Genomic DNA, 11695 nt, shown 5'->3' with positions numbered 1-11695 from the left:
TATGAGCCATGCCGTGTAGGGCCACTCAAGATGGGTCATGGTGGAGAGTTCTGACAAAACGTGGTCCACTGGAGAAGGGAATGGCAAACCACTCCAGTATTCTTGCCTTGAGCATGAACAGTATGAAAAGGCAAAAAGATAAGACACTGAAAGATGAATTTCCCAGGTTGGTAGGTGCCCAATATATTACTGGAGATCAGTGAAGAAATAACTCCAGAAAGAATGAAGAGACAGAGCCAAAGTGAAAGAATGAAAAGACAGAGCCAGAGTGAAAAAAACACTGACATTTTAGGAATCAATGAACTAAAATGGACCAGGATGGGTGAATCTAAGGGCAAGAATCCCTTAGAAGAAATGGAGTAGCCCTCATAGTCAACAAGAGTCTGAAACGCAGTACTTAGGTACAATCTCAAAAGCAACAGAATGATCTCTGTTCATTTCCAAGCCAAACTACTCAATATCACAGTAATCCAAGTCAATGCCCCAACCACTAATGCCAAAAAAAGCTGAAGTTCAATGGTTCTGTGAAGACCTACAAGACGTTCAAGAACTAATACCCTAAAAAGATGTCCTTTTCATCATGGGGGACTGGAATGCAAAAATAGGAAGTCAAGAGATACCTGGAGTAACAGGCAACTTTGGCCTTGGAGTACAAAATGAAGCAGGGCAAAGGCTAACAGAGTTTTGCCAAGAGAACGCACTTGTCATAGCAAACACCCTCTTCCAACAACACAAGAGATGACTCTACACATGGACGTCACCAGATGGTCAATACCAAAGTCAGGTTGATTATACTCTTTGCAGCTGAAGATGGAGAAGCTCTATACAGTCAGCAAAAAAAGACTGGAGCTGACTATGCCTCAGCTCATGAACTCTTTATTGCAAAATTCAGACTTAAATTGAAGAAAGTAGGGAAAACCACTAGACCATTCAGGTATGACCTAAATCAAATCCCTTATGATTATACAGTGTAAGTGACAAACAGATTCAATGCATTAGATCTAATAGACAGAGTGCCTGAAGAACTATGGGTGGAGGTTCGTGACATTGTACAGGAGGCAGTCATCAAGATCATCCCCAAGAAAAAGAAATGCAAAAAGGCACAATGATTGTCTGAGGAGGCCTTACAAAAAGCTAAGAAAAGAAGAGAAGTGAAAGGCAAAGAAGAAAAGGAAAGATATATCCATCTGAATACAGTGTTCCAAAGAACAGCAAGGAGAGATAAGAAAGGCTTCCTAAGTGATCAGTGCAAAGGAATAGAGGAAAACAATAGAATGGGAAAGACTAGAGATCTCTTCAAGAAAATTAGAGATACCAAGGGAACATTTCATGCAAATACGGGTGCAACAAAGGACAGAAATGGTATGGACCTAACAGAAGCAGAAGAGGTTAAGAAGAGTTGGCAAGAATACACAGAAGAACTATACAAAAAGATCTTAATGACCCAGATAACCATGATGGTGTGACCACTATTCTAGAGCCAGACATCCTGGAGTCAAGTGGGCCTTGGGAGGCATCATTATGAACAAAGCTAGTGGAGGTGATGGAATTCTAGCTGAGCTATTTCAAATCCTAAAAGATGATGCTGTGAAAGTGCTGCACTCAATATGCTAGCAAATTTGGAACACTCAGCAGTGGATTCAGGACTGAGAAAGGTCAGTTTTCACTCCAATCCCAAAGAAAGGTGATGCCAAAGAATGTTCAAACTACTGTACAATTGCACACATCTCACACATTAGCAAAGTAACGTTCTAAATTCTCCAAGCTAGGCTTCAACAGTATGTGAACTGTGAAATTCCAGATGTTCAAGCTGGATTTAGAAAAGGCAGAGGAACCAGAGATAGAACTGCCAACATCTGTTGGATCATAGAAAAAGCAAGAGAATTCCAGAAAAACACCTACTTCTGCTTCATTGACTACTTCATTGACTTCTTTGACTGTGTGGATCACATCTAACTGTGGAAAATTCTTAAAGAGATGGGAATACCAGACTGCCTGACCTACCTCCTGAGAAATCTGTATGCAGGTCAAGAAGCAACAGTTAGAACTGGACGTGGAACAATGGACTGGTTCCAAATTGGGAAAGGAGTATGTCAAGGCTATATATTGTCACCCTGATTATTTAACTTATATGCAGAGTACATCATGAGAAACGCTGGGCTGGAAGAAGCACAAGCTGGAATCAAGATTGCCGGGAGAAATATCAATAACCTCAGATACACAGATGACACCACCCTTATGGCAGAAAGTGAAGAGGAACAAAAAAGCCTCTTAATGAAAGTGAAAGAGGAGAGTGAAAAAGCTTGCTTAAAACTCAACATTCAAAAAATGATGATCATGGCTTCCAGTCCCATCACTTCATGGCAAATAGATGGGGAAACAATGGAAACAGTGACAGACTTTCTTTTTTTAGGCTCCACAATCATTGCAGATGGTAACTTCAGCCATGAAATTAAAAGACATTTGCTCCTTGGAAGAAAAGCTATGACCAAACTAGACAGCATGTTAAACAGCTACGGGACTGTCCCAGGCCTGTTTGGCCATACATCATGCCTCATCTCTCCCTTGCCCTTCTGGGGCAGGCCTCACTGCCTCCCTCTTCCATGCTGTGGGCTCAGTGGCCTTCCAGCTAGGATGGACGGCAGGAGGCCTGAGCAGAGCCTAGAGGGTGGGAGGGACTGAGTAGAGGGGTACTGCCTGTCTTCCTCTCTGCCCCCAGGGCACCTGCTGCAGCTCCTACAAAGGCCCTCCCAGATTCCAGATCCTCCCTTGTGTTCCTCCAGTGACTTCATGCCTCACTTCTCCCCGTCTACTTCCCAGTGGTCCTAGGTGCCCCTTTCCTGGCATTCAATGCCCTCAACCAGAGTGGTTTTTGAGAGGACCCCAATGGATAGACTGGCCACTAGCCAATAGATAGGAAACCATAGTAAGGAACAGCCCTGCTGGGCGTCATGGTTGACCAGAGTGACAGACGAAACAGTGACCAAATATGAAGCTGAAAGGAACTCCAATAAAACAGAAAAGAAAGTAATCCAAAACACATGCTTGGCATAGAACATTAATAACAAAAATGGAAAAGAAAAGAAAGAAAAAGCCTACCTGTAAAATTTAGGACTTGCTTTAAAAAGCATCTTTGGTTAAAAAAAATTCAAAAGAAAACTTTTAGACTATTTGTATGTAGTAGAAATTGTAGAAAATTGTAGAAAACAGAGATGATGAGAACAGAAAGTACTGAGTTGGAACACAGAGAAATCAGAGAACTAATAAACGAATCCCTAAACTGGTTTTCTGGAACCCAAAAATGAGACCAAAAGATAGAACAGTAGCCAACCTAAGAAAGGGAAAAAACAAAGGTAAAAACTTAAACTAGCCAGTGGTTAAGACTTCACCTTCCAATGCAGGAGGTGCAGGTACGATCCCTGGTTGGGGACCTAAGATCCGCATGCCTTGTGGCCACAAAAAACAAAACCATAAGACAGAAGAAATATTGTAACAAATTCAGCACAGACTTAAAAAAAATAAATAAAACCTAAACTAGGAAATAACAACTCATACTGATGGACTCTCTAATCTCCCAAGGCCTCACAGAAGTGGCTATAAGCCACCCAAGGGCCACAAGCACCTTGTGATTGAGGCAATGAACAAAGTAGTTATATCAGGGGAACCCTTAACCACAGAGAAAGTTCTAAAGAGACTCCCAGGGCTTGATTGAGCTACCGCCACCATTTCAGATGTCACCTTCAGGTGGTCCAAGCAGATTAGAGAGGCTGAGCCCTCCCAGAAGCCCCTGAAGGATCGGCCTGAAGTTTTCTTTGAGTGGAACTAGGTCACGGGTCACCACAATTCCTTGCAGCAGGATTTCTTCGTGAATCACACAAGAGTGGAATTCAGAATCTAAGCAGAGTTCGGCTGATAAAGCAGAAAGAGGATCTGCCCTGACTGTGTCTGGGTCTTCTCAGTCCTGTTGATATTTTGTCTCTTTCAGCACGAAAGCTGCATTATTTTCCTGTCATTTCCATGTGTGTTTGGGTAGCCGGTATGGCAAGTCTTCCCTTGAGTCAATATTTTCTTTACTCATCTTGTGCCTTTATTCTGATGAATCTTAGAATCATATTGTCATGTTCCATGACTCTCAGGTAGGAAAAAAATGGATAGGATTTCTTTGTTGTTGTTCAGTTACCAAGCTGTGTGTGACTCTTCGAGACCCTCATGGACTGCAACATGCCAGGCTTCCCTGTCCCTCACCATCTCCTGAAGTTTGCCCAAGTTCATGTCCATTGACTTGATGATGCCATTCAACCATCTCATCCTCTGTCGCCCCCTTCTCTTTCTGCCTTCAATCTTTCCCAGCATTGCAGTCTTTTCCAGTGAGTTGGCTGTTCACATCAGGTGGCCAAAATATAGGAGCTTTAACTTCAGCATCAGTCCTTCCAATGAATATTCAGTGTTGATTTCCTGTAGGATTGACTGGTTTGATCTCCTTGCAGTTCAGGGGACTATCAAAAGTCTTCTCCAGCACCACAGTCTGAAAGCATTAATTCTTTGGTGCTCTGCCTTCTTTATTGTCCAGTTCTCACATCCATACATGACTACTGGAAAGACCATAGCCTTGACTGTATGGATGTTTGTTGGCAAAGTGATGTCTTTGCCAACTGTCTAGGTTTAACACCCTATCTAGGTTTGAAATAGGAGACTGAAAAAGCTGGCTTAAAACTCAGCATTCAAAAAACAAAGATCATGCCATCCGGTCCCGTCACTTCATGGCAAATAGATGGGGAAAAAATGGAAACAGTGACAGATTTTCTTTTCTTGGGCTCCAAAATCACTTTGGATGGTGACTTCAGCCATGAAATTAAAAGACGCTTGCTCCTTGGAAGAAAAGCTATGACCAACCTAGACAGCACATTAAAAAGCAGAGACATTACTTGGGTAGCAAAGGTCCATCTAGTCAAAGCTATGGTTTTTCCAGTAGTCATGTATGGATGTAAGAATTGGACCATAAAGAAAGGTGAGTGCCAAAGAATTGATGCTTTTGAACTGTGGTGTTAGAGAAGACTCTTGAGAGTCCCTTGGACTGCAAGGAGATCAAACCAGTCAATCCTAAATCAGTCCTGAATATTCATTGGAAGGACTGATGCTGAAGCTAAAACACCAATACTTTGGCCACTTGATGCAAAGAACTGACTCCTTGGAAAAGACCCTGATGCTGGGAAAGATTGAAGGTGGGAGGAGAAGGGGATGACAGAGGATGAGATGGTTGGATGTCATCACCAACTTGGTGGACATTAGTTTGAGCAAGCTCCGGGAGTTGGTGATGGACGGGGAAGCCTGGTGTGCTGCAGTCCACGGGGTCACAAAGAATCGGACATGACTGAGCGACTGAACTGAACTGAATTGAAGTAGGTTTGTCAAAGCTTTCCTGCCAAGAAGCAATCATCTTCTAATTTCTTGGCTGTAGTCACCATCTGCAGTGATTTTAGAGCCCAAGAAGAGGAAATCTGTCACTGGTTCCACCTTTTCCCCTTCTATTTGTGATCAAGTGATGGGGTTGGATGCTGTGATCTTAGCTTTTTTATTTTTTAATATTGAATTTTAAGCCAGGTTTTTCGTTCTCCTTCACCCTCATCAAGAGGCTCTTCAGTTCCCCTTCGCTTTCTGCCACTTTAGTGGCATCCACATATCTGAAGTTGTAGATATTCCTCCCGGAAATCTTGATTCCAGCTGGTAACTCATTCAGACAGGCATTTCGCATGATGTGCTCTGCATATAAGTTAAACAAACTGGTTGACAGTAAACAGTCTTGTCATATTCCTTTCTCAATCCTGAACCAGTCAGTTGTTTCATACAGGGTTCTAACTGTTGCTTCTTGATCCGCATACAGGTTTCTCAGGAGACAGGTAAGATGGTCTGGGATTCCCATCTCTTTAAGAGCTTTCCGCAGTTTGTTATGACCCACACAGTCACAGGCTTTCGTGTAGTCTGCAGATGGTGACTTCAGCCATGAAGTTAAAAGACGCTTGCTCCTTGGCAGAAAAGCTATGACCTCCTCCTCCATTTCCTCCTCCTCCACCTCCTCTTCCTCCTCCTCCACCACCTCCTCCTCCTCCACCTCCTGCTTCTTCTCCTCCACCTCTTCCTTCTCCTCCTCATCCCAAATGAACTGTGCCTCCATAAGGCCCTTGTCCTCTCTTGGATTCTGAAAGACTTGCTCAGGCTGGCGGAGCTCATGCATCCCTTGCATGATGACTGGGGTCAAAGTGCAGACAGGAGTGAGGAAGGGGGACAGATGGGGACCTGAGGCAGAGGGGGGTTGTAGTCAATGAAACAGAGGTAGATGTTGTTCTAGAATTCTCTTGCTTTCTCTATGATCCAGCAGATGTTGGCAATCTGGTCTCTAGTTGCTCTGTGGTTTCTAAACCCAGCTTGAACATCTGGAAGTTCTCAGTTCACGAAATGCTGAAGCCTAGCTTGGAGGATTTTGAGCATAACCTTACTAGGATGGGAGACGAGTGCAACTGTCCAGTTGTTTGAACATTCTTTAGTACTGCCTGTCTTGAGAAGTGGGATGAGGATTGACCTTTGCGAGACCTGTGTCCACTGCTGGGTTTTCCAGACTCACTGACATATTAAGTGCAGCACTTTCACAGCATCATCTTTCAGGACTTGAAATAGCTCTGCTGGAATTCCATCACCTCTGCTAGCTTTATTGACAGCAGTGCTTCCTAAGGCCCACTTGACTTCACACTCCAGAATGTCTGGCTCTGAGTGAGAGACTACATCATTGTGGTTATCTGGGTCATTAAGATCTTTTTTTTTACAGTTCTTCTGTGTATTTTTGCCATCTCTTCTTGATCTCTCCTGCTTCTACTAGTTCTTTACCATTTCTGTCCTTTATTGTGCCCACCTTTGGGTGAAATGTTCCTTTGATATATCCAATTTTCTTGAAGAGGTCTCTAGTCTTAACCTTTCTGCTGTTTTCCTCTATTTCTTTGCATTGGCCTTCTTGTCTCTCCTTGCTATTCTCTGGAACTCTGCATTTAGTTGGGTGTACCTTTCCCTTTCTTCCTTGCTTTTCACTTTTCTTCTTACCTCACCTATGTGTAAAGGCTCCTCAGACAACCACTTTGCTTCCTTGGATTTCTTTTTCTTTGGGATGGTTTTGTTTGCTGGCTCCTGTACAATATTATGGACCTCTGTCTAGAGATCTTCAGGCGTTCTGTTTACTAGATCTAATCCCTTGAATCTATTTGTCACCTCCACTGTATATTCATGCTGCTGCTGCTGCTAAGTCACTTCAGTCGTGTCTGACTCTGTGTGACCCCATAGACAGCAGCCCACCAGGCTCCCCCGTCCCTGGGATTCTCCAGGCAAGAACACTGGAGTGGGTTGCCATTTCCCTCTCCAATGCATGAAAGTGAAAAGTGAAAGTGAAGTCGCTCAGTCGTGTCTGACTCTTAGCGACCGCATGGACTGCAGCCTACCAGGCTCCTCCGTCCATGGGATGTTCCAGGCAAGAGTACTGGAGTGGGGTGCCATTGCCTTCTCCCGTATATTCATAGGGGACTTGATTTAAGTCATACCTGACTGGCCTCATGGTTTCCCCCACTTTCTTTAGTTTAAGCCTGAATTTTACTATGATCTGAGCCATAGTCGGCTCCAGGTCTTGTTTTTGTGGAGCGTAAACAGCGTCTCCATCTTCAGCTACAAAGAATGTAATCAATCTGATTTCAGTATAGACCATCTGGTGATGTCCATGTGTAAAGTCATCTCTTGTGTTGTTGAAAAAAGGTGTTTGCTATGACCAGTATGTTCTCTTGGCAGAATTCTATTAGCCTTTGCCCTGCTTCATTCTGTACTGCAAGGCCAAAGTTGCCTGTTATTCCAGGTATCTCTTTTGATAGGTATTTCCTACTTTTGCATTACAATCCCCTATGAAGAATAGAACATCTTTTTTTGGTGTTAATTCTAGGAGGTCTTCTGGGTCTTCATAGAACTAATCAGTTTCAGCTTCTTCTGTTATATCTTGAGCACCTTCAAACCCCAATATGCTTTTGTTCCCTGAATTTCCTCCAGTCTCCTACATCCCCCTTAGTGATTATCTTTTCATCTTTATCAGGATGGTATATAAATGCTAACTCTGACAATATATAAGTAAGTATAGCTGATACCAACTGGTCAAAAATACATGGCTATAGAAAGTTAATAACAAGAGATCTGAGTGTATTATTCAAACTTACAAAGAACTAAAGATAACAGTGTGAATATCAAATGTCGTACATCAGGGGTCAGCAAGACCACCCTCAGAAACACCCAAGGCTGATGAGTTAACCCTTTACTACCCCTGGGGGGAAGAGAGCTGTGTCCCACCCTATAAAAAAAAACCTCTCTCCATGTTTTGTGCATAGGTTGACTCTAAAAGTTGAAAAATCAAAGACAAAAATTCACATTAGGATGTTTCTGTAAATATTTTAAAAAGCCCAGTCAAAAAAAGGATTACATTTCCTTCTTATAAATCAAATTTGATGACCCCTGGGCCATTTGAAAAGAGAAATTTCTTAGCATCAAGGGCTAACTGATTCTCTTTTATTAAACATTATCAACTGGTAGAATTATATTTTACTTTGCTTCTTATTTTGATGATAGCTTCCAGTGCAGTTCTTTTCCCCCCTGCTGTTTCTAACTGCTTTCCTTATTTTCTTGAACTAATTACCATCATCAAATTCAATTTTCTTCAAACTCCCAATCACACTATCTAACATGTTGAGTTCACATACATACACTTTAGAAGATTTTTTAAAGTTTTTTTTTTTTTTTTTTTTAACTTTTCCTCTCTCCCAGAGCCTGCCATTCTCATCTTCCAATCTGGACTGATTGCCAATCAGGCCTTCTGCCCAGTTGGCAACCTTGGTATTTCCTGTCACAGCTTTCCTGGATTCGATCCACTGTCTTATGGATACTACGTCTTCCTTTTTCTTGGCTTATGCTCTTGTTTTACTGGAGAACATCCTTAAGTAGCTTCCTAGTGAAAGTCGCTCAGTCGTGTCTGACTCTTTGCGACCCCATGGACTATACAGTCCATGGAATTCTCCAGGCCAGAATACTGGAGGGGTTAGCCTTTCCCTTCTCCAGGGGATCTTCCCAACCCAGGGAGGGAACCTAGGTCTCCCTCAATGTAGGCAGATTCTTACCAGCTGAGCCACAGGGAAGCCCAAGAATACTGGAGTGGGTAGCCTATCCCTTCTCCAGCAGATCTTCCTGACTCAGGAATCGAACCTGGGTCTCCCTGCATTGCAGGAGGATTCTTTACCAATGGAGCTATCATGGAAGTCCAAGTAGCTTCCTAAGAAAATATATTTGAGAGGTAAATTTTCTTAGGTATTACATATTATTAAATATTTTTATTTCGCTGTCACACTTGATGGATATTTTGACTGGTGTAGAATTCTAAATTGAAAATCATTTTCTCTTAGAAGATGGAAAGCATTGCCTTATTATCTTTTTAAAATTGTTGTCCTATTATCTTTTATCCTCCAGTATTATTATGAGGTCTGATTCCTATTCCTTTTTCTTGCTTTTATTTGACAAAAACTATTGTTGGCTGCTGGCTGGACTTCCTAGATCACTCACCAAAATCCTTATGTTTTCTCTCATATTTTTTGTCTGTGTTGCTTTTTTCTATTTTCTAGGAGACTTCTTCCGTTCTATCTTTAAATATTTCAATTGAAATTTGAGCTTTAATAATCACATTTAATTTCCAATAATTATTTCTTATCCTCAACTCCTTTTACATAATATTCTGTTCTTGTTCTTTGGATAAAATATTTTCTTAGTTCTCTGATATGCTAATTGAAATTTTAAAATTTCTCATGTTTTCCTCCATATTTTCTGGGATTCTCCCAAGTTCATTTTTCACCTATTTCACGTTGAAGGCTTTCTTCAAATTTCTGATGATGCTTTTTGGTTGGTTTATATTCAGCAAAGAAGGGCTGGATAGCTTTGGAGATTTAATCAGGTTTAAGGGGGATAGGTCCATTTTCCTGCTTTGACTCCTCAATGGAAAGCAAGGAGTTGAGGAACAGAGTTGCCTACATGCCTGCTGGAAGCCCCAGTTTTCAACAGACGTTTCATTCAATTGCTTTAGAGAATCGTCCGGTATTTTCCCTGCAGGCCTGCTCCAGCTGCTAACTCACCTGTCTGGTAGAGGAGAGGAGGTTTCAAATGATGCAACCATCCTGTACTGGGGCCTGCAATGAATCCCCAGGTGTTCAGACCCATTTAATTCTATTGCCTTCCTCCACATGCCTGCTGATTGTGAGCCTACTCTCTGGTGTTATATCTGGCCAACTGGCTCCCACCTACTCCATAGTCTCTCTGTCTAATATTCTAGGCTGAATGTTTCCTGCCTGTTTTACTCATCAACTAATTCCCATCTTGATCTCCAAAAAATTGTTGAAATCTGTCACTTGAGGATAACCTCCCATCCTCACCACATTCCCTTCACTCTGATGAATTTATACCTTTTTGTTCCTGGATACTCTTCTCGTAGTAAGCATCTCATGATAAAGAAAGGAGATCCCCTGTGTGTGTACATGTGGGTGTGCACACAAAAATGTGAGCATGGTGTGCCAGAATCAACTCATTTCTTATCTATTTTCCTCTTTTTAGTAAGTCAAATGTTTCTTTGTCTTTTATATTGAAGTATAGTTGATTTACAATGTTGTGTTAATGTCTGCTGTATAGCAAGATGACCTAGTTATACACATATAGACATTCTTTTTCTTAAAGAAATTCTTTTCCATGATGCTTTATCACAGGATATTGAATATAGTTCCCTGTGCTATACAGTGGGACCTGGTTGTTTAGCCATCCCATATATAATAATTTGCATCTGCAAATTGCAAACTCCAACTCCATCCATCCTCTATATTTTCCTCTTTCTAATAAATGTAGTTATAGTAATTAATTTTTCTAGATGACCAGTTTGGCCACACAGCATAGGTTTTAATATGTAAGGCTCTCATTGTTGGTCATTTCTAAAGAGTTTATAATTTTACTCTATGTTTCCTCTTTAACCAAAGAGTTATTTTGAAGCCTATTTTAAAACTTTCAAGTGGAGAGTACATTTTTGGTTTAGTTTTACTTTTGCCCATTCTTTTGTTCTTAAGTTTTAATTTTATTGTATTGTTGCCAGAGACTGAACTGCATGATTTCTACGTTTTGGAATTTACTGAGTTTAAAACTTTAATTCATAAGCAACTTTATGAAATGTTCCATAGTGTTTGAGATATATTTGTGGTTTTATGTTTTGTGGTATCATCTGGGATGTTAGTTCTAAAATTTTGAACTGTTTTACCTTTCTTATTTTCTGTGGTCGTTTTGGATTTGCTCTAAAAACATATATGCTTTCTATCAGTTCAGGGATTTTTAGAAATAAATCTGTTTGCCATATCAGTAAAATCCTCCAGGTTGTGGCTTGTCTGTCAACTGCTATCTATACTATATTGTTCATGTTTTTTATCTTATATAGTCCCATTTTCAAGGGGATGCATTTAAAAATTTTTATAGTTGTCCCATTTTTTTTAATGGCCCATTTTAAATTCTACTAGTAAATACTTTAGACTCCAGTTTATTTTTCTACTTTTCAATGGCGGGAGTGAAATTGTATCATTTAAGTTCCATTTATTCAAACTAAGGA

The sequence above is a fragment of the Capricornis sumatraensis genome, chromosome X, assembly GCF_032405125.1.
Source record: "Capricornis sumatraensis isolate serow.1 chromosome X, serow.2, whole genome shotgun sequence".
NCBI lineage: Eukaryota > Metazoa > Chordata > Mammalia > Artiodactyla > Bovidae > Capricornis > Capricornis sumatraensis.
Note: the sequence above shows the minus strand (reverse complement) of the source record.